Source organism: Chelonia mydas, chromosome 4, assembly GCF_015237465.2.
Source record: "Chelonia mydas isolate rCheMyd1 chromosome 4, rCheMyd1.pri.v2, whole genome shotgun sequence".
Classification (NCBI taxonomy): domain Eukaryota; kingdom Metazoa; phylum Chordata; order Testudines; family Cheloniidae; genus Chelonia; species Chelonia mydas.
In genome coordinates this window covers 69,801,833-69,821,213 of record NC_057852.1, presented here as the reverse complement: position 1 = coordinate 69,821,213, position 19,381 = coordinate 69,801,833, and the positions used below count along the sequence as shown (strand labels likewise).

At 42.2% G+C, this 19,381-nt stretch overlaps 1 protein-coding gene and 1 long non-coding RNA gene across 5 annotated transcripts in view; one reads left to right on the top strand and one right to left on the bottom strand.

The window, feature by feature from the left end:
- LOC102931710 (palladin) overlaps window positions 1-19,381 on the bottom strand; it is a 259,194-nt gene that overhangs the window by 61,849 nt on the left and 177,964 nt on the right. The window lies entirely within an intron of this gene.
- On the top strand, window positions 11,330-19,381 carry LOC122465697. The gene is made up of 3 exons (XR_006290709.1): window positions 11,330-12,573; window positions 15,615-15,697; window positions 18,501-19,381. It is a non-coding gene; the product is annotated as an uncharacterized LOC122465697 (long non-coding RNA).

Genomic DNA, 19,381 nt, shown 5'->3' with positions numbered 1-19,381 from the left:
GACAGTACTGAAAAAAAAAATCAAGGTTTTGAAGGGTCTGACTATTTTGTAAAACCATATCACAAAGATAGCTTGGTTTAGAAATGAGAGTTACCCCACATACAGTACATACTTTATTTGTTAGTAGCAGATTAGCTCTTTTTTACCAGACTGTTTTTGATATAGTTGTGTAAAACACTTCGGAGTTATTCACTACAGAGTTCTGAATCTTCTATTCATTTTTTTGAATGTTGAACATATAGTATCCAAATCCTGCTGAGTTCAGATTGTTTTGATGTTAGGTTTGGGTTAAGGCTGATCTTTAGGTTTTTTTTTTAATACTCTTTGAATGTCCCTTAACCTGAAAGAGCTACTGCTTGAGCTATTTTGCCTTGAGGCTTTCTTTTTAGCCCATACGGTCATCTGACCCTCCCAGTCAATGGCAGAGTTCCAGCAGCAATACCAAGCCATCTTGGATAGATGAGTAAAAAAACCTTTTTTTAAAATTTTTTTTGGGGTTTTCCTTTTCAAGTTTGTGTCTTCCAAATTGTGCATTTTAACTATTTTTGGGCACATTGTCTAATGGTCATAGAAGTGTTTTAACATTTTTTACTTTCATTTTCATACAAATTTTACTTCATTTTCCCCATCATTTTAATGTATTATAGTGCGACTAAGGCCAAAAAAGTAAATAGAAATGTACCTAACTATATATGTTGTGCCAGGTATGGAAGAAGTTTAACACTCTCAAACAGAGACTTTTCACCAAGCATGTGCCATAACAAAAGGTATCCTGTGCTGCATTGAAACTTTTCTATTTTAAATTACAAAGTCATGTGTTCATCTTTCGAACAGTGGCACAATATAGCAGTGACCATCTTGGGCCTTGTCAATGCTAATTACTACCTGTTTTACAGCAACTGCTGCTAAATGATGCAGCTATATCAGTGTTAGTAATGACGGAAGTGCTAGTGTAAACCAGGATCAGGCTTTAAATCCAGGGTGTTATGAAAATCTATATGTTGGGTAAAGGAAAGATCCTACTCTGAGCAGGTTTTCATGCCACAATGGTAAAAATGCATGATCCCTGTATTAGGCATCTTTGCAGCTATTCTGTTGCTGTAAGACTGGTACTAAGTTTTCTAGCGCTAGACGCATCCTAGAGTAATGTCATCCAGCATTTTTTTTAAAAAAAAATCCCATTGTTGCTATTGCACTGGTGCTAATAATTTTGGGAGCATCAGGGTGGAGAGGGGGCACTAGTGTTTAACACTGTTGCACCACATCATCTAACCTTACTCAGTGCAAATCTAGACACAGTAGTTAAAAATACGCCACCTGTGGCCAATCTGTACCAGTGCTTCTTCCATTATTAGCAGCAATAGTGAAGCAACTATGGAGATAAAGAAAAACTTCAGGGACTAGGAAGACACAAACAAAACTAATTTAGTTATAACAACATGATCCTATCTCAGCTAACTAAGGTGTGTTTAGTAATCCAGCGTAATAGATAGGCACACTTTCATAGAACCGGTCACATATATTTTACATCTACTTCTTTAAACACAGTGAAAAAACCCATAACATTTTCACATACTTATTTTTGATGACTTATTTGAGGTTTACCTACAGTTTTATCTAACGAGTTAATTACAGAAACTGAAAAATCAAAAGTAACTTCTGAATAAAATTCCCTCCGTGAAAAGGCGAAATCGACTATAAAATAATCACATTGGAGGTGGAGGGGAAATGGACATTCAGCAAGTCATTTGAACTCAGACATGACCATCTATAAAGGGATTTCAACAGCTTTATTCTGATATTTGTCAGTTATTTCCTGCCTAATGTTGGAAATTCTTGCTATAGATTTGTACGTGTATATATCTCTGCCTACGCTCCAACAGCTATGATAACAGAGTTAAAGACAACATGAAAAAAATAAGACCTATAAGCCACTGAAAAAAACATATTTACACACACACAGACACAATGTAACAGCGAGAAGTAGTAATATTTTAATATGAACGAGGGCACGGGCCTAAACAACAATAGGGGAAATCTAATACATTATGAAGGTTATTCAGTTCTTAATGTAAATGTGCATACTGTTACCCTGTCCACAATACTTAATTTTTGCCAATTTACTATTGACATAGTGCAGTAACATTACAACTTTTCTATATAACAAGTATAAACTACTGTTCTATTCTACACAAGCTAGTTTCTGCTGTATATATCTCAGAGCCATCTGGAGAAGAGGGCTCAGCTCTTAATAACTGTGTCTAAAATGACAGCAGAAGGCATGGTCTTTTTTCACCTCCATTACTAAGTCTTCCCTGGATGGTCTTTCACCTGCTCTGCAACTCTGCCTTGAAAGAGAGAGACCGGGGGAGGAAGAAACTCAGCTTGTATTGCTTCTAAGAATTAGGATTTATGTTCTTCACACCACTAGTAGTTTCTAATGATAGAGGGTGTGATAATCTTGAGGCTGGAAATACACTTGCTTCTGGGAGCAGTGTGTGTGCTGCAAGTTGTCACTCTTTTGTTTTATACCTCTGAGTGCTGAAGAGTTATAATTAACTGTGAGAATTCTTACACTCTCTGTAACTAAGCAATGCTTTATTTAATGTACATATACCAAGTTTCAAGAAGAGATTATTACGTCTCAGATATTTCTACAACTTTTTTTTCCTCTCTGCCCCTTCCAAGACAAATTACCGAAATGAAAGACAGCTCACTTATAAATAAGTATAATTATTTTATTGCTTTGCTTAATGAAAATATGTAGCTGCAAAGCTTATGGGAACTGGAAGCTGAGTACTCTAATTGCCTAGGAGGACTGTTTTCTCCATTATGAAGTTAGTGAATCCCTCATGCTACCATCAAAGCCTTCTTCAGACAACATATTGACAACCACAATATACATACTAATCTGCACCAACTATTACAAGTGGCTCAATACTGATCTCAGGTATTTGGGTGGACGTTCCTTGTAATTACGTATGGTGTACCTGTGTACATTCATGCATACTGGTAGTAGCCGGTTGAATAAAATATGACAAAGCATCAGACGTTGAAAATGAACTTTATGTATAGAATCTTTGGTCCAGGAGACATACCTTGACTAGAGGCCAAGCTTAAACTAGTGACTAACACTAACAGTGGGGAGGTAGTATAGCCTAGCAGATAGGGCACTGTGGTAGAACTCAGGACAGCTGAGTTTAATTCCCATTTCTGCCAGTGGCCTGCAGGGTGACCTTGGACAAGTCACTTCCCTCCACGTGCCTCAGTTTCCACATCTGGAAAAAAATGGGAACAATGATACTGACTTCTATTGTAAAGTGCTTTGAGATCTACTGATGAAAAGTGTAATATAAGAGGTAGGCATTATTATTACTATATGATGTAAATGAAAATGAACTGTGTACAAACGATAGGACAGTACTTTACCTGGGAAGGCAGCCAGCAATTCTGCTTTGCCTTCTCCCTTCTCAGAAAAAGAACAGTTACTGACCCTGCAGTAGCTGTGGTTCTTTGAGATGATGTAATTAGTTGGGGTGCACATGTGCCTCATGCATGCGAAATTAAACTCTTTTTCACAGCAGGTCTGTCAGGGCTGCACATGTGACCTGTGCCTCATCATACTCCTCTATGAGGGCTTTAAAGGCAGAATGGCCACGACCTTCCCTCAGCTCCTTCGCAATTCAAAGCCCACAGTAACTGAAATCTGCAAAAGCAGGGACAGAGAGGGGTCATGGGATCTACACTGAGTACAACATCTTGAAGAACCACAGTCACTGTAGGGTAAGTAACCATTCTCTCTTCGTCAACTATGTATTAGTGTGGATCACAGTTTAGTGAGTGGCAAGCAGTGTCCCCTCTGGATGGTGGGAGTGAAGTATCCGCTGCATCAGTCAGTGATTGTTGTACTGTCGCCATGAATTTGGTGGCTGTCAGGGCTGATGCCAAAGTCCAACTCATAACTCTTGACAAAAAGTCAGTGAATTAATGCCACATTGTGGCCTTGCAGATCTGAGAAACTGGCACATTCCTGAAGCAGGCAGAGGATGTTGCTTGCACTCGAAGCTGGCCAGGTGTTTGGGTGGACATCTGTGGCCTGTCTTTCAACCAGAATTGCTTTGGACAGTAAGGACTACAAGGATGACTGTGGCTTCATCTCATTTGATCCTGGATATTATCTTGGGGAATCAATGGAAAGGCACAGAGAAGGCCTTGAGACCAGGTAGAAGATAGGCATCTGGTACCTATTCAGGTTTGTGCCCCTCTGGAACAAAAGTTTTGGCACTTGGCATTGTTGATGATGGTAATCAGGTCTATCATGGGAGATCTCCAATGAATGAATATTGGGTCTATAATGGACCTCCATAGCAACCATTCAAGGGGAAGAGCTGTGAACAGAACCTCTTTATATACATTCTTGGGTTCCTGCAACCATCTCAGTGACAATCTGAGGCGGGGTCAGGTCTTTCTTGTTCATTTGGTGTTTTGCTGGGGAATAGATCGATCTGAGCCAGAGTTCCATCATAGAGCCAACAGAAGAAGTCTGACACAGGACATAATGTAAGTGCATGCACACACGTGGCCTAGCTGCCCCAGATGAGTCCATACCATCACAGTAGAGTTTGATTCCATTTAACATACTATCGACTGCATGAAAAAGAACCTGTCCTCGGGAAGATATGCTCTTGTGGACCTGGAGTTGATCAAAGCTTCTATGAACTCTATCTTCTGTGATGGGTCAAGAGATGATTTTTCATAGTTCACCAAGAGGTCTATCTGGGAGAACAAGGGAAGAGCATATTCTAGGCTTGATACCATCTGCTGCTGCTTTATGTAACAGAAAAAAGGTGACCCTCTTCCTGGTGAAAAAAATCATATATAGTAAACAGAGCCCTGTACTTTTCAGCTTGGAGATGCAGTGAGGCAAATTAATATACCTTGCATCCAAATAGACCCAACTTCTTAGGATTTCTGTCCTTAAGTAGGCCTTCTGTGGACTTGAACTTTTCCTATACTGCCAAAACAACCAGAAGCCCTCAAATTGGGTGGGCATAGAAGTATTCAAAGCCTTTTGGAGGCATCTGTACCTCTTCTTCACTTGTTTAGAAGAAGGAGAAAGAATGGCGAGGGTTTGGTCAGCTGCAGGACCCTCTGATGGAAAGGGAATGAGATCCTGGGCTGGAGTTGCAGTGCTTAAAATATAAAAAAAAAGTTTGTGGGATTTTTCCTGTATCAATGTCATTTCAATATCTGGGGTCTCTGCAAGGTGAGACAGAAGATCCTGGAATGCCTTGAAGCCATTGATTGCTGGCTCTGGGACAGGCACCACCATCTCATCTGGTGAGGATGACATCTTGTGTAGAGCTAGGGGTCAGTTGTTGATGTCCCTCCATTACGTCTTGCTCATGGGGGCCATTGTCCAGCTTGTGTGGGTGGCCTGACTAATGAGGCCATGAAGGAACAGGATCTCCTCCTCTTTCGGAGGGATATCTGCTCCTGGACCCAAATTATGATAGTTCTCAGTAGGGCCGACACAGTCTTAGTGGCATGCTATAGGGACACCAGCCAGCTAGAAGCTGGTTGGTTTGGTGCCACTCACCCCCCAGCTGAGATGGAACTCTAAATGAAAGCCACCTGGTATGCTCCTTAAGATTGCTTTCAAAAGGCAGGGGACAGGGATCCCTGCTCAACACTGGAGAAAAGGAGTAGGATGGTGAAGTGAAGAGCTCTTCTTTCAGTGGTGGTGCTGTATGCTGACATGATACTGGTATTGGCCCTGGTACTGGTTGTTGCTTTGGTGTGGAGGATGTCTCTGCAAGGCACATTGAGTCTTGCAGAATGCATCTCAGCTCATTGCCAGGCTTATTCATGGGTATCAGTACTGGGTCTCATTTCCACTGCATCTCTCCAGTTTTGGTGGAGGGCTTGGAGGCTCTGCCCTTGGATGATTCATCTCTTCAGGACTATGCTCCCTGTTTGGAGCTATGTTTGAGCTCCCTCCAGCTCAGTCTCTTGATGTCACCTTTTAGTGGCCACAGGTGCTGATTTCGTTGCCGAGGTTGTCTGCTGGCAGCCTGTGACAGGGCTTCCAGCATCAAGGCTGCTGATGCTGAGACTGTCAGTGCTGAGTTGGTCAGTGTGGAAGTTGCCAGTGCTGGCTTTGACAGTGGTTCCTCTTGCCCTCTTTTCTCTGCCTTATCCTGGGGTATGGTGTCTATTCAAGGCAGAATTGATGCTGGTTTGTCTGGCCACATTCCGGTAGTTACTACCCTCTCTGGGCCCAAACTGACTCACAAGGACTGCTCTAGCAGGTGTATCTTGAGCTGAATATCCCTGGATTTGTAGGTTCATGTGGAGATTGACTTGCACGCAGAGTACCTATCTGAGACGTGGGTCTTTCCAAGGTTGAAAAGGCATTGGCTGTGTCCAACATTGATGGGAATCAGTCTGTCATAGGACAGGAAGGGTTTGAACCCATGAGGTGTGACGGTTGATATGAAACACTGCATCCTGCTGGACGGATAGTGTAGTGGAACGTATAATTTTCTTTTTTTAAAATGTCCAAGTTGAGGAAAAGGGAGTCTCAAGATGAAGTTTCTTCCAAAAACCCCCAAACCAAACTGAACAAAAAAAAAAAAAAAAAAACCTAGTTCAAAAACTGAGTTGAAGTCTCTGATCACAGTAGTGGGTCGGATACTTGTTAGGTTCCATCTCGCTACCAAGAAGGACCTGAGGAAGAGTTGCGGCTGCCCACCCTTAAATGCCCTCTAATGAGAGCACAAGGAAGCACAGGGTGTATGTGTAGCCGTGATGGACACTACTGTTTAAAAGACCCTGACCTTGCACATGAGGCTCATGCACCCCAACAGTGGGATCCACACTTACACTGCATGAAGTTAAAGATTCAGTAAATAGAAATACACTGCAGAGATTGGAAAACGGTCTAGCCTTTGTATCTCAACACAACTAAATAAATGCATTGAAGTTTACTGAATGTTTTACAATCCTGTGTATTGTGTAATATGTGCATATAAGTGTAATATGAAGTCATCAAACCCCTTGCAAATCTTTTTGAACAAGATTATATAGATAGATAGATAGATAGATAGATAGATAGATAGATAGATAGATAGATAGATAATTTTAAAGAGAAAGGAGAGTAGTCTCTGTTTAGAGGAACAAGTCTAATTTACTTCAAGTACTGAAAAACAGTAACTCATTTCTGCCTCCCTACATACAGATACTGCATCTGGAGTTCTTCTGAGAGTCAAAGCAGATTGATCACTTCACAGTCTTCCTATGGACATGCTCTTTGAAATGCACCTAACAGAGATTCACCGAACTGTGTTAAACATAGTAATGGACTGAGGTGGAGGAGGGACTGACTGAAATTTTTTTCCCCTAGAAAAACAACGAGGAGTCCGGTGGCACCTTAAAGACTAACAGATTTATTAGGGCATAAGCTTTTGTGACTTCATGCATCTGAAGAAGTGGGTTTTTTACCCACGAAAGCTTATGCCCTAATAAAACTGTTAGTCTTTAAGGTGCCACCTGACTCCTCGCTGTTTTTGTGGATTCAGACTAACACAGCTACCCCTCTGATACTTTTTTCCTAGAATGAACCACTACTTAGTGAAAGATGCTCAGCCAGTTTTCTAGATTAACAGCTGAGATCAATGCCAGATAAATGGATTTGCATTTTGAGGTAACATTTGTTCATTCAAGGGGGCAGTGTGTTTCGTGAGTTTTATCAATAATGCAATACCTCCATTTTAAAAATGGAAAAACTACCCTTCTACTAAGGTTGCTGTAGTGAGCAGGACTGCATCCAATTACACTGTGGATGGTAAATTAATATTTTCACATTTTGAAAAAGATGTGTATAAATTTAAAATGGTTACATGACAAGGAAGATTGACAAAGAAAGGGGAAGATTTAAAACAAAGGTGCAACATTTCCAAAACTGGACTGTGCTCAATGCAGACAGAGCCCTCAGGTCATGTTAGCGTAAACATTTTATACTGAAGCACCAAGCCTCTTGATGCTGAATGATACCCTGCATTCCAAGAAACAATACCAGCCTGTTTAATTTCCCTAGAAAGGCTCCTATGCCGGTAGGCTTTGAATGATAAGTGAAAGATCAATGACAACGTACATGCTAAAATGAAAATATTCAGGGCAAAATTTTGTCCTTCCTTACACAGACTTCAATGAGGATGCATGTATATAACTGAGGGTCAAATTTGGTCCTCATTCTGGACAGCTAGGAACAATCCCCACAACTGAAAAACTTTCCAGATTTGTTTTGCCACACCAACCTCTGTTTCTTCAACACACAAAATTTGCTGGTAAAGATCTTCAAATGCAATTGAACAATACTTTCCATGGATACTGTATTACTGTTTATAAACAAACATCCAATTCAAGTCAAAAGAGAGAAAAAGAGCTTATGTAAACAATCTACTCAAAAGAAACCCAGAATGTTCTACTATTAATACAATGCACTGTAATAGAGGATACTTTGAAAATAAGCTTGATTCCTCATTAGGCAAAACCTCAGACAACAAGACAACAAATGTAAAACATCTACATAGTAGCAACATTGTTTGTGAACTCTCTTATAAGGAAATTTTGCCCTAGTTTGACTATTAAGGACTCTCCCAACTTGTCCTAAAAAGTGGCATTGTACTCGTGCCCATTTTCCATTTTTGTTTGGTTATCTGTCAAAAGGCATCAAGTTAATTTCTATCCGAAGGAAACCAGCAGTAGTGATATTGCCAGTACTTGTTGAGACACAAGACGTTGCCATTCAGTGCTTTCACAGACAGGAACCATTTTTCATATCTCTAACTCTGTAAGGACATTTTTCAAAACATGTACCAGTAAGATAACAAATTCAGCCTGGGTTCAGAAAGAGAGGAAATTGTGCTTTTGTGTGCATTCATTGTTTAACAAGTCAAAGACACAATATAGCTTTACAAGTAAAACTGAACTTAATGCCCCTGTTGGGGCTACTATCAGAAAACGAGTTTGGCATCTTACATTGCAGTCTGCACTTGTAATTCAAGAGTGTCACTTAAGCAATGCTATGAGTCCCTTACAACTGACATATAAGGTGAAAAACTGAGCAGGAGGCATTAAGTGATACTGTTGAGGGGAGAAAAGCATAACTTATAGATAGTGAGGCACGGTTATTGGTAAAAGAACCATTGCTTGAACTTACAACTAGATTAGCACAGCAATGGACCAACTGGTCTTCTACTCCCTTTAACATTGATTATAGTACAAGGACAGCTAAAGACTGTGTCTAATGGTATGTCCGTTGGATTTCATTTTCATGTACAGTAAGCAAGACCAGGAGGTAGGACTGCTTTCTTCAAAGACTTAGTGCCATCCAATTGATATAGATTTAGTGGGGCAAATTTTCACTTTGATGCACATAGAACTCATTAAAATTATATAGTGCTTGACTAAGTAACAGGACATCCAGAATTTACCAGATTCAATTTAGAGATGGGTGGGGGTTGCCAAATTTCTAATCACAGAAAATCGAACACCCTTGCCCTACCTCCCTCCTGAGGCTCTGCCCCTGTCCCGCCCTTTCTTCGAGGCCTTGCCCCCTACTTACTACATACCCTCTCCCTCTGTTGCTTGCTCTCCCCCACCCTCACTCACTTTCACAGGGCTGGGGCAGAGGGATGGGGTGAGGGCTCCAGCTGGGGGTGCAGGCTCCAGAATGGGGCCAGAAATGAGGGGTTCAGGGTGCAGGGGGCTCTGGGCTGGGGCCAAGGGATTTGGAGTGCGGGAGGGGTTCAGGAATGGGGCAGGGGTGTGGGAGGGGATGCAGGCTCTGGCCAGTGGTGTGGGCTCTGGGGTGCGGCCAAGGATTGGTGTGCAGGCTCCAGGAAGGAGTTTGGATGCAGAAGGGGGTGTGGGCTCTGGTAGGGGGCTCAGGGCTGGGGGTTGAGGTGCAGGAAGGGGTGAGGGCTCCGGCCAGGCAGCACATACCTCAGGAGGCTCCCAGTCAGCAGCGCAGTGGGGCTATGGAGGCTCCCTGCCTACCCTGACTCTGTGCGGCTCCTGGAAGCAACCAGCATGTCTGGCTCCTAGGCGGAAGGGTGAGGGGGCTCTGTGTGCTGCCCATGCCCACAGGCGCTGTCCCTGCAGCTCCCATTGGCCACGGTTCCCAACCAATGGGAGCTGCGGAGCCAGTGCTTGGGCTGGGGGCAGTGCATGGAACCACTGTGGCCACCCCTGCAAATAGGAACCGGACATGCTGGCTGCTTCCAGGAGCCATGCAGAGCCAGGCCAGGCAGGGAGCCTTAGCCCCACTGCACCACTGACCGGACTTTAAGCAAACCAGTCAGCAGCTGCCAGGGACCCTTTTTGACCAGGCATTCTGGTCAAAAACCAGATGCCTGGCAACTGTAACATGCGCTGATTAATGAAGTTAGTTGATTATCTCAATTCCAGTGTCTTTATCTTTAAAAAGAAGAAATGGAATGAATATCTCGGTAGAGTTGTAAGAAGCTTCTGATCAATGGAATATACACTGTAGCTGCAAGTTTGCATCTCAGCTAGTTGATAAGATAACTTAATGAAAACAAATATCTGAGATTAATCTAATGGCTAAGAATCTAATTCCAGGCCTTTGTGAGAAAGCACTATAACTCATTACCTCCTCATCAGCCTTCCAGGACCCAGAAATCAGAGATGTTCTGAAGCACCTTTATTTGCTGAGGATCATTACCTCATGTAAGGCCATGTCTACACTAGCGAGCTTATGGTGGCACAGCTGTACCAATGCAGCTGTGCCACAGTAAGATCGCTCATGTAGCCACTCTATACTAACAGGAGAGAGCTCTCCTATCGACATAATTAAACCACCTCCAACGAGGGGCCGTAGCTATGTCAGCAGGAGAGCATCTCCCACCAACATAGCGCCAGTGCGGACAGTGCTTCTGTCGGTGTAATTTATGTTGCTCAGTGGGGTGTTTTTTCACACCCCTGAGTGACAAAGTTATACCAACAAAAGTGTTAATGTAGAGATAGCCTTAGTCTCATATAGTTGGTAGAGAGAAGGTGGGTGACGCAATATCTTTTACCAGGCCATCTTCTTCTGGTGAAAGAGACAAGCTTTTAAGTTACACCTCTTCTTCAGGTGTGGGAAAGGTAATCAGAGTGTCACAGCTAAATACAAGGTGAAAGAGATTGTTAAACATACGGACTTAACTCATGGTGCAAGAAATCATTCACGATGAAGTGGGCAACTAACACCTCTGCAGTGATAAGACAAAGGAAGGTCAGTGTGGAAGTGATGATGTTGTAATGAGATAAAGCCAGTGTCTCCACTGAGTCCATGAATTTAAGTGTCTAGCAAAGTTATGAATTAAAGCTCTCAGGCTGATCTTATCTTTCCCAGACCTGAAGAAGAGCTCTGTGCAGCTCAAAAGCGTGTCTCTCTTACCAACAGAAGTTATACAGTCATTATATGTGGTTGAGGTTTTCTTTTTATGAGAATGTCAGCTTATTCATGCTGGATGCCAGAACCATTTTATCATCATGCCCTGCAGTTCCAATCAACCATATCACTCTTAAGAAACTCCTTTTATAAATATAAGAATAACCCCATCAAAAGCATGTACTTATTTCTAGGAGAGATGGAAAGGAGAGAGAAAACAAGAAACAATAATTAACTTTCAAGAACCTAACACGTTCTCCACCTCACTCCCCAGAACATTGGGATTCCTAGTACTGATGTTAACGCTATTGTCCTACTTAGTATTTTACTTTCTCACAATTTTTAAATGACATTTATTTAAACAACTTTTAATTTTAACTCAACCAAATCTTGGGTCTGTGTTACATCTCAGTGATGGGTCTTGTATTCCCTTCCCGCTGTAACATGGCTCTGCACTTGGCCCAGCTGATCCCAAGGATAGTTGGGTTTGGTGCAGAAAGAATCAGCTTGTGCTTTGAGTGTATACTTAGTGGAAAGAGAGATGGCAGGAGATAATGCAGTCCTTTGCAGATTCTAAACCTCTCCTCTGGGCCTCAGAGGTTACTGCAGCATTATGGACTGGAGCTTTCTTGCTGAGGCTTTTGAGGATTCACAGGGGGGCTTTTTTCTCCCAGATTTTGATGTCCTTTGAGAGTGCAGCCCATTGCCTCCTCCAGTTGTTAGTTATCTGAGGTGGATGTTGCCTCCTCCATGGAGCTGAGAAACACTGCACACCTCCCACTGCTTCCCTAGCATTCTTTTCCAATATCTGAAACAGGGGCTGGATTACAATGTGATTGCCCCTCTGGACAGAGTAGGCTTCTTTAGCCTTAAAGCCTGACTGAACCTGACATTCCAATGGGCTTTGTGTCCTGGATAACCACTAATTATAAAAAAAAAACAAAAAACAAAAACAAAAAAACCCACCAAAACTTGAATCAGCAAAAATTTCTGGGCACAGACAAATAGCAACACAAACGGACAATTAGCTGCACTGGAACCAAAAAGCTTCTTGTACCCAGAATAAACCCTTCTTCTGAACAGGACATTCTGCATAATCTACAGTCAGAAAGGTAAATGCTATATACTGAATGAATATATACTTGGAAAGGGGCACTCAAAATGATTCAATTTCCTTTTAACATCTGCAATAAATAGTTTAAAACAGGACTGTCATGGCAAATAAGTGAAGGCCATTTGCAGTGAGAATTTAAATCAATTTTTTCTTTAATTACTAATTATAAGACCATTCATTATCTTGTTAAAAAGCTCTCTTATTATTATGTGGGATAGCAAGACACAGAGTTTCTTTTGTACCAATTGTTAAGGATAAAACCCATTTCATTGCAGATGGTCCACCTAAAATATTACTTACCACTTAAGCCATTAAGTAAGCTTTCAACAGAGGGCTTATTTGCTGCAGAGGCCCTATTACAAAAACTGGAATAAATTGCACAATAGGGGAGCTGTAATACTGGAAACAGTATATTTAAGGTGTGGGGTTTTTGTTTTATTGGCACAAACAAGCTTATGATGAAAAACACAAACATTCATTGTGTTCCTATAATGCATAAGTGGAACTGATTGGCTTTTCACCTGTGGAAAACCGATCTGGAACCTATTTAGCTGTAAATTAAACAAATCCAGCTTGTGGCCTGGGGAGAGTAGTAGAAGCAAGTGAATTTCCCTTCCCCCCACATGCAGTGGCAGATATAACATGATGACTGGCCTAAAATGAAGAACCAGGCACAACGCAGACAGAAATTTCTCCTAAGGAACAGCCAGGGACAATAATTTGTATTGAACAGCATCAAAGCTTCATCGATTCCAAGGCCAGAAGGGACTACTGTGATCCTCTAATCTGACCTTCTGTATGACACAGGCCATAGAACTTCACTAAAATAATTCCCAGACCAGATCTTTTAGAAAACTAACCAACCTTGATTTAAAAATTTTCAGTGATGGAGAATCCACAAAAAGATGGACAGATTCTAGCAATAAGGAGTCCAGGAGAGCTGGCTGTATTTTAAAGAATCCTTATTGAGGTTACAGGGACAAACCATCCCGATGTGTAGAAAGAATAGTAAATATGGCAGGCGACCAGCTTGGCTTAACAGTGAAATCCTTGCTGATCTTAAACACAAAAAAGCAGCTTACCAGAAGTGGAAGATTGGACAAATGACCAGGGAAGAGCATAAAAATATTGCTCAGGCATGCAGGAGTGAAATCAGGAAGGCCAAATCACACCTGGAGGTGCAGCTAGCAAGAGATGTTAGGAGTAACAAGAAGGGTTTTGTCAGGTATGTTAGCAACAAGAAGAAAGTGTGGGCCCCTTACCTAATGAGGGAGGCAACCTAGTGACAGAGGATGTGGAAAAAGCTAATGTACTCAATGCTTTTTTTGCCTCTGTCTTCATGAACAAGGTCAGTTCCCAGACTGCTGCACTGGGCAGCACAGCATGGGGAGGAGGTGGTGACCAGCCCTCTGTGAAGAAAGAGGTGGTTCGGGACTATTTAGAAAAGCTGGACGAGCACAAGTCCATGGGGCCGGATACGCTGCATCCGAGAGTGCTAAAGGAGTTGGCAGATGTGATTGCAGAGCCATTGGCCATTATCTTTGAAAACTCATGGCGACTGGGGAAGGTCCCGGACGACTGGAAAAAGGCTAATGTAGTACCCATCTTTAAAAAAGGGAAGAAGAAGGATCCTGGGAACTACAGGCCAGTCAGCCTCCCCTCAGTCCCTGGAAAAATCATGGAGCAGGTTCTCAAGGAATCAATTCTGAAGCACTTAGAGGAGAGAAAAGTGAACAGGAACAGTCAGCATGGATTCACCAAGGGCAAGTCATGCCTGACTAATCTAATTGCCTTCTATGACTAGATAACTGGCTCTGTGGATGAGGGGAAAGCAGTGGACGTGTTGTTCCTTGACTTTAGCAAAGCTTTTGACACGGTCTCCCACAGCATTCTTGCCAGTAAGTTAAAGAAGTATGGGCTGGATGAATGGACTATAAGGTGGACAGAAAGCTGGCTAGATTGTTGGGCTCAACGGGTAGTGATCAATGGCTCCATGTCTAGTTGGCAGCCGGTATCAAGTGGAGTGCCCAAGGGTCGGACCTGGGGCCGGTTTTGTTCAATATCTTCATTAATGATCTGCAGGATGGTGTGGATTGCATCCTCAGCAAGTTTGCAGATGACACTAAACTGGGAGGAAAGGTAGATACGCTGGAGGGTAGGGATAGGATACAGAGGGCCCTAGACAAATCAGAGGATTGGGCCAAAAGAAATTTGATGAGGTTCAACAAGGACAAATGCAGAGTCCTGCACTTAGGACGGAAGAATCCCATGTACCGCTACAGACTAGGGACCGAATGGCTAGGCAGTAGTTCTGCAGAAAAGAACCTAGGGGTTACAGTGGACGAGAAGCTGGATATGAGTCAACAGTGTGCCCTTGTTGCCAAGAAGGCCAATGGCATTTTTGGGATGTGTAAGTAGGGGCACTGCCAGGAGATCGAGGGACGTGATCGTTCCCCTCTATTCGACATTGGTGAGGCCTCATCTGGAGTACTGTGTCCAGTTTTGGGCCCCATACTACAAGAAGGACGTGGAAAAATTGGAAAGCGTCCAGCGGAGGGCAACAAAAATGATTAGGGGACTGGAACACATGAGTTATGAGGAGAGGCTGAGGGAACTGGGATTGTTTAGTCTGCAGAAGAGAAGAATGAGGGGGGGGATTTGATAGCTGCTTTCAACTACCTGAGAGGGGGTTCCAAAGAGGATGGATCTAGACTGTTCTCAGTGGTAGCAGATGACAGAACAAGGAGTAATGGTCTCAAGTTGCAGTGGGGGAGATTTAGGTTGGATATTAGGAAAAACTTTTTCACTAGGAGGGTGGTGAAACACTGGAATGCGTTACCTAGGGAGGCGGTGGAATCTCCTTCCTTAGGAATTTTTAAGGTCAGGCTTGACAAAGCCCTGGCTGGGATGATTTAGTTGGGGACTGGTCGTGCTTTGAGCAGGGGGTTGGACTAGATGACCTCCTGAGGTCCCTTCCAACCCTGATATTCTATGATTCTATATGCCATCTAACCTTTTCTCAATTTTTGTCCAAGGTAGAACCTGAACATTGGCTGGGCTGGTCAGGTTCAAAGGACCAGTGCTTATCCCCTTGAGCTATCCAGCTGGTGTAAAGCTCTCAGGTAAGCCACATGACCTGGAAACATTTTAAAAATGGACTAGACAAAGTACAAACACACACACACCCCAGAAGTGTTTATTTTAGCACAAGAGGGACAGGTTATACATTTGTGTTAAATTATGTTTAAGGCTGCGAGTCTGTCATGGAGGTCACAGATTCCAGGACTTTCCAGGATCTCCATGACTTCTGCAGTGGTGGCTAGTGCGGCTGACCCCAAGGCCATCCGAGCAGCTCAGGAAGCCCCCGGGACAGCCACACCAGCCACTGCTGGGGCTTTCTTAAGCCAGTGCGCCCGCCCGCCCTCCAGAGCAGCAGCAGCAGTCTCGGCCTGCAGCCCTCTCCCCCCAGCACTAGCAGTGGTCTCAGGCTTTGCCTGCCCCCTCAAGCACCAGTGGCAGTCCTGGGATGTGTGCTCCCCAGGCTGCCCCAGAGCACCAGTGGTACCCCCAGAACCCCCACTCCAGAGCACCCGAGATTTAGTCAGGGGTGTATAGGACAACTCATGGACAGGTCACGGGCAGTGAATTTTTGCTTACTGCCTGACCTATCCATGACTTTTACTAAAAATACCTATGACTAAATCTTAGCCTTAATTATGTTCTTACTCCTTTTCAGTGATTTCTGGGCAATAATCCTGTTCATGGGATGCTTTTAAAGAAAGCTGCAAAACTATAAATATTGGAAAAAATAATGAACAGCATTCCCCCCATTACTCTAACATGCTGGATGGAACAATTTTGCATTACAAGGAGTGGACTTTATAATCTAGTATGAAAATAGCTGATTTCTATAATTCTATTAACACCCCCCCCCCCAAAACCCAAAACCCACAAGCCCAGTTTTATTAGCCTTGAGCTTGACAGTGTGAAAGGTGTTTTGTAAGAGGCTTTTTTTTTTTAATTATAAATTATTAAACTCATGCTTCAAGGCATATTCCAACCATGATCTGACAGGGATTATGAAGAAAGAACAATCCACATCTATGGAGCCTATTACTGAGTTTTTTGTACCTTCCTCTGAAGCATCTGATATTGCTCTCAGAGACAGTATATTGGACTTTATCTTTACTCCAAAAAGTATGATCATAACTCAAGAGGTCTCTCTTGATGTAAATCCTAGTGGAGACAAGGTACAGCTAGGTTTTACCATAGTGTAGCCAGGTGAGGTAAACCTCAGTTGATACAGGTTTGACTTAGACTACTTAAATCAAGGTAGAAACTAGCTGTGCCTTGTCTCCATCAGGATTTACAACAGGAAAGCTGATGATGTAAAAACACACCTTTTTCTAGTGAAGCCATGGTCTTCTATTCATAGATGCACATCCTCTCTTTAAATGCCATGACAATTACTCTCAGCAGTTGCCTACCACCTTATAAATAGCTGAGACAGAGAACAGAAGAACTTTACAAAACTGCACTTTGATTAGCAGCCCACACGTCTACACTGAAAATGGAATTTTAGGTTTGCAGGATACAGAAGACGAGACTAAAGAAGTTCTGGGGCTGTACCAGAGTGAGGGCTAGCATGGATGACAATGTCCTTCCTCCATGTGTGCAAATGGATAAGCACCAAATCACCTTCTGCCCTTTCCAGTGGTACTCTGGAAACTTTAAAAATTAGCTGAACTTTATTTTAACCTTAAAAGAAGTTTTAGAGTTGGGTTGGTTTGAGCTAAACTAAAATTCAGAGTAGTTCAAAACTGGTTTGTCCATCCCTCCATATAGTGGTATTCTGATAATTTTATGTGGAACAGGAAAAAAAAAATCAAGAGAAAGGCACCAGAAAAAATCACAGAGAAATGGGGGGAAGCGTACACCTTGAAGAGTAAGGGTGCTGTTGACAGCAGATCTAATGCTTTCAGCTGTGTACAAGAGATCATTAACTATTGTTCTTACAGTAGAGAGGATAATATAAGGAAAGGCAAAGAAGCAGTTGTCCTCCATAATGAGTTCAGTTGTACATCCTGAAGTGTGTTCGGACACCCAACTTTGATGACAAATTGCACTGATAGGTATTTTTGTTCGGTTGCAACTACATTTATTTCTCCGCACTTCTTCTATTTTGCATGCCAGGATTCTAATGAGTCCATACACTAAGACTTGTCACATTAATTGTATTCTCACGCCCTAAAGAAAGTGCTATTTGAGGCCATTTTTAGATCATTTTTGAAAACACCAGAGAGTAAATCAATCCAGAAATATTCAAAGAGTGATTCAAGAATATTAAAATGCCAAAAACCCTACTTTTGTCTAGTTAAATTAAGAAAAAAAATGTGCCAAATGAGAAGTGTTAGCACATCATCCTCACTGTCCATGCAATACTTCATATATTAGTTATGTCTGCTGTTTTATCCTGGGGGAGATATTTGGTCCTCTGGGGCCTGGTTCTAAGAAATACCATCTGAAGAACATGGGAACATTTTTACCCCCACTTTCTCTTACAATTGAATTTTGGTATTTAAAATCAACAAGAATTCTACAAAAAGGGAAAACACAGATTGATTACCGTACTTCTAATTAGAGGAAATGTTTTTGACCTCTAATTGACCTAAAATATTCTCTCGTCATTATTTAGCAGCACGATCCACTTCCCTAATGAATTACTTAGAATGACTGAGTGGGAAAAGATCTTCAACACACTTGGAAATGTGCTACAGTAACTTGCTATCACAGTTGGAACACGTTCTATGTATATTAAGCAGTTCCACAGTTCTAAAACACTTTCCAGATGTGAAGAGAAACACAAAACTTGATTTGCAATAGTCCTAACTGATCACTGTGTTTTTATTTTCCTTGTGCCACAAGGGTCTTGCTGCCATTTTGCCCTGCTTCTGACCAGAAGACTAACACAATGTAGCTTTCTCAGAAACCACCACCAAGGGTTCACTCTAAAATGATGAACAGGAAGATGTTCAGACAGCTGTTCACCCTTTCCTTGAAACCTAACTACACTGTCTCAGACATATCCAGACCTCATGAACCCAGATCTGAGAAATCATCTGGTAGCTCTTGAACCAATTCTTTGAACTATAGCAGTATATCACATTGCTTCACAATCACACTGGGGTGATTCTCAGCAAGTTATTCAAATAACGGGTTCATTTAGATGTATTAATAAAAAACTCTTTCCTATATGCCACGTAAGTAACTGATGTGAATTGTGTTATGCATCAGATAATTAATTGAGAGACCAGCTTTTGACCTTACACAGTGCTCTTCTTCAGGTCTTCAGCTCTGTGACCGCTTGAGAGCTTATCTTTCTCACTAACAGAAGTTGGTCTAGTAAAACATATTACCTCACCCACCGTGTCTCTCTAATATCCTAGGACCAACACAGCTACAAACACTGAATACATAATTAACTGACTTGAGAAAACAGTTTCCTCACTGTAGCAAACCAATGTACGCCCAGCTATTTTAGATGAGGAATGTTCCTTTGGGCAGAATGAGTGGCATGGAGGCTCAATGGTTTCATAGACCACCCACCCAGCTAAGGTCACCATCTGGGTGTGAAATTAATAGAAAATTGGTTAGCAGCAGCATGCAGCAACATTGTTAGAGTTGGGAAGAAATCTTGTGATTATCTATCAATGCCATCAACTAGAGTACATATAACAAACAAAAAGCCAGAAAAAAAAGAATCCCGTAGCTCATTAAATGGAGGACTTCAGTAGTTTAACAAAACC